This window comes from Anser cygnoides, chromosome 5, assembly GCF_040182565.1.
Source record: "Anser cygnoides isolate HZ-2024a breed goose chromosome 5, Taihu_goose_T2T_genome, whole genome shotgun sequence".
Taxonomy (NCBI): Eukaryota; Metazoa; Chordata; class Aves; order Anseriformes; family Anatidae; genus Anser; species Anser cygnoides.
The window spans coordinates 57,044,640-57,049,139 of record NC_089877.1 but is presented as its reverse complement, the minus strand read 5'-3'; the positions used below and the strand labels follow the sequence as shown (position 1 = coordinate 57,049,139).

The 4,500-nt window shown below is 44.0% G+C and overlaps 1 long non-coding RNA gene across 1 annotated transcript; it reads right to left on the bottom strand.

The window, feature by feature from the left end:
- Positions 1-791: 791 nt before the first annotated feature.
- LOC125183476 (uncharacterized) lies at positions 792-3,208 on the bottom strand. Its single transcript, XR_007165528.2, has 2 exons — positions 2,940-3,208; positions 792-1,066 (listed from the first exon to the last, which is right to left on the bottom strand). It is a non-coding gene; the product is annotated as an uncharacterized lncRNA (long non-coding RNA).
- Positions 3,209-4,500: the final 1,292 nt, after the last annotated feature.

Sequence of the window (4,500 nt, the reverse complement as noted above, 5' to 3'; positions counted from 1 at the left end):
TTTTAAGATCCTCAATCTAGAATCCCTCGACTCAGAATTTTTTTAATCCATCTCTTCCTGTTCTCAACTCTCAGAAGATCCTGCTTGTGTAAATGCTGCTACTCTGTGTGCTGAAAGCAAATAAGAATACTTGCATGAAATGTTTGGAAAAAAAAAAAAAACACAACACGCTTCACCTATGGGTATAAAATGAAATAGCGCTGCTTCATAGCTTTCCTGGGCTTTTATAGCAGCAAGCAGTAATGGTCAACAGAGTATCACAAAGGAAGAAAATAATCCTGTGACATCGGGAAGCCGGAGGCACAGAATTATCAGAGCCCTCAGTCTCAATCTGCCATGCTTTTGCCAGAGAGAGATTAACCTGCCTCTGATCGCAGCTTTGGAAAGCTTGGCATGGCTTTTGGATTAACCAGATCCCACTGCGAACATAACAGGCGCCAATCATACAACAGCAAATTATTTTCTGTGAAGTTATGTGGCCATTCAACTCCAGGCCCAGCTTGTGCTGCCAGAGCACTTAGACCTTCTCAGAGGCCAGGGCCTGAGCCTAATGCAATCTGTGTGATTCTAAACTGAATTTCTCCAGAAAGATGCATCTGATGATTGCTGTCTGCCTCTTCACAGGCTAGTGAGCCTGATTAGCACGAAGGCAGGGGGGCAGAGGAAGAGCCTCCCAACCCAGAATGTATTTATTCCCAAGTGAAGCACCATGGCTGACAAGAGCTCTCAGAAATGTAAAGGTTTATTGCCTCATAATGGAATAAAAGGATTAATTTAGAATAGGTCTGTAGCCCCTTGTAAAATATTTCATTTTAATAATTTATACTAATGGAATATACAATCTAGGGAGGGTCACATGGGTTGCTTCTGGGCAATTGTTGACGAGGCAAATGTGGCTGGGGAGACCTGAGCTGGACTCACGTTGGCTTGTCCCTGGTGGAGTTGTAGAATGCTGAAGAGAGTAAGAACAATCGAACAAGCAGCAGACAAAGCCTTTAATTCATCTGCTCCTCCTGTCGCTGCAGAGCGCTCATCAGATGGCAGAGCTGATCAGCTCAGCAGGTGCCTAAAGGATGCACGAGACAAAAAAAAAACAAGCTTTTATCTCTGTAATACGTAATGAATCCTAATTTTCCCCTTCTAGCATTAAAAAAATAATAATAAATCACTTTCTTGTGTGAGCACAGAGATCAGTAGCAGCAACGATCTCTGCTCCAAGAGGCATGCAGAGGTTTGGGAGTCACAGAGGCTGTGTGTCTGAGTCTCACGCACATGGCTCAAACAAGTTAGCTGTGATAGGCAAGAATTATGCAGTCTGTTCATAAAGAGGGTTGTATTTCTTTCCACACATGCACTGTAAGTCTGCTATCTCTCTTTATCTATCTGAACTGTTTATGACGAATATTTCTGATGCTCAGCCCTGTCCAAAATCTGAAAAAGGACTTTGGGAGCTCAGCATTGTGCAGGGGCACTTAACTGAGAGATCTGCAGAAAATCTTCAGTTGTTTCATCTGTGTCTTGTTTTATAAATCCCTCTGCACTTTGGCAGTATCATGCAGAGTCCAATGTCTCAGCAAGACATTTCCCTCAGCCCTTTGGTATGAGTACTAAGTCCAAGTTGCCAAAAGGCATCTCATAAATATTTTTCAGCTATTTCTGATTTTCTGAATCAGAGCCAAGAGAACCTGTGCTCACTTTTGTTCTTATTGAAAAAAAAATTACACAGAAATCCTAATTGTTCAGTTCTGTTTCATCCGACAGTGCAGACAATCATGGCACTTTGTCCTACCTTTGCCTCATTTTTAAACATTAAAACTTGACCTCTGCTTACTGCCTACTTCACCAGCTTTGCTTTCGTTAAGCTGCAAACATTTTTCTTTCATAACAATTTACATATGTAATTACTACAAGTACTTCAGGAATTGTTTGCTAAAGGCTCTATGTAAATACTAATTATCAGTAATTAAAAATCCACAGCTACTAGGAAGATACTGATAGGGAGAAAATACTGCTTAGGAAGCAACTAACATTTGTCTAGGCAAAATTAAACATCAAATAACTTTCTATCTATGCAATTATATAATGTGACTCATCACCTGCTGCATAAATGAAAGTGCAAATGGGAGAAAGGTGTCTGCCTGCGTGCACACACACATCCACACACACACACATCCCAGCTGCTCACAAACTGCGCGTCTTCAGCATTGCAAAAGTCGTTTCATGTCAGGAGCAGAGATCATTTCGAGGTCTCACATTACAGTTTCAGAAACATAACAGCTGCCTGAACGCTGTCTATGGCGTGCTGAAGTCGGTGCTTCCAGGCTGATGATATGCAAACTTAACTCTCCAGGTCATAAAATGCACTGGGATTCTTTCTTGTGCCAAGTAAGTGAGAAAAATATCCTGTGTAAACAGTAGAAATAAAATGCAGGAGCAAATGACATCTGCCCATATATCTGTGGTGGATTTTTACCCTCCTTTGTATTTTCCTTGATGTATTTTCTCATTGCTAATGAATTTGTTTCCTTATTAACTGTGGTTCAGCACCCATGTACTCAAAGTTGAATTTGGGCCCATCTACAAACGTCAAAGGGCATTTTGCCACTGTTGTACGTGGAATTATATTTTCATTTCAGTGATTTATTACAGATTTCAGCAGGCTTTGAATCAGCCTTGGTCCATCTAAAATTAATCAACTTTCTGAGCCTGATGGGAAAAGCAAACGGGTAATCTAAGTGCATTATACAGCAACCCCAAAGTTTGCTCTCCACCGTACCGCTCCTGATGGCAGGGGAGAAAACCCATTAAGCACACGGGCAGGCAAAGGGGGCAGCCATTTTATGCAGGGCACAAAATAGATTTCTGCTCTCTGAGCACAGGCTCCAGCTCGCTCAAACCCACCACTGCACTGGGGGCACAAAACCAACTGCAGTGCTCACCTCTGACAGGATAAGGACACAGCTGTAGGCCCACGTTTCTTCTCATAACTCCTGGTCTTGGCTACAGTGTCAGCGGGAGTGAAACACTACCAGCGCCACAGGCCGAGCTGCCTTCAGGATTCATTTCCCAGCACATTTCTGTTCGCTGCCGTGGAGCTTGTTTTTCCCTGTCTTGCTCTGCCATCTTAGGCCTGGAATCAATACAGGGAAACACTTCAATTATCTCTGGATCAGGCCCTCAGACTGTATTGTGGTTGAGGCTTTGAAAATTGCTGTTATCAAAACTATTAGCAGACTTGCCTGTGCTATTTTGAGCTCGACTGAAAAGGGCATGATGGGACACTGAGCCACTCATAAACCGCGAGTCAGACGGGAATAGCAGGAGTTTCACTGTCAGGGTTTGACTTTCAACTTTCACTTGGTTTTGTCCACAAGCAGCCACCATGTGCCCTCCAGGTGAGCTGCTAGACCCAAGGTCACCCAGGCCTTAGGCCAATGTGTGGCAGAAAAGAGCTGTCCTTTGGGCAAATTTGGACCTTGTCTTGATCTGGTTTGCTCCTGGCAAGAGGACACTACCAGCCCAATGCTGGGGGCTTTTCCCTCCTGGGATGTGAGGCCTGCACCACGCCAGCTCATGGGACAGCTCCAGTAAATCCATCACTGGCCCATCTACCACCTACAGGTAATGGGGGAAAAGAAATCCAACCCCTGTGGCTCTGCATTTGCTTCTGCATCTCCCTCGCCTTGGGCCTAGAGTACACACCAAGCATGGGAACAGCATCAGGAAAAGCTTATCTGTCATACGGCTCCCTGAACCACAGTTTTATAACCTACAAGTGGTACTGGCTTCCTCACATCTGACAGTAACTAATGCTTTGGATCAATATTTTGTTAATTCACAGCATTTCCTCAGTCTTAGCTTGGCATTTTCATTCTTCCCTTCCTGCTTTCACTCCATTTTTTTTTTCTCTTTTGCTTCAACAAAGCATGAAATCATTGTTTGTCAAAAGATAATCTGCTTGCTGCTGTATCTGGTTGTAACTAATGGTATTTTCTTCAGTCTTCTAGATTGCTGGGGAGACATGCAACTGTACTGTAACTAATTTAAGATCAGTCAACCCAACTGCTGTGCTTGCAGGTTACGATTAGGGGCATGCCAATCAGAATCCCATGGTCCTGTTTTGCTTAGCTTCAGTTCCTGACGAAGGTAAGTGAAGCTGTCCCAAACAGAGAGACACACCCCCTGCCTCTCCCCAGCCCAGGCTGGTGTGCCATGGATAAAGAACACAGTGACAAACAAGGCATAATTTAAGCATTTAGTTACCTGCCTGCTTCATCTAGACCTCCTCACAAAATGGACATGGAGGTTCAGACACCAAAGCAAAGGCTACAAAAGGCAGCATGCTGCAGTAGGTGGAGGGGATTTATCTGTGGGGACCAGAAATAAATGTTTGGGGCAGGAATAGAAAGGGAAGACCCTTTGCAAGGATTTTTGCTTGGGGCTGGATGGAAGGATTACATCCATGCATGGCTTAGCCTCAACTCTCCCCACAGGTAGGTC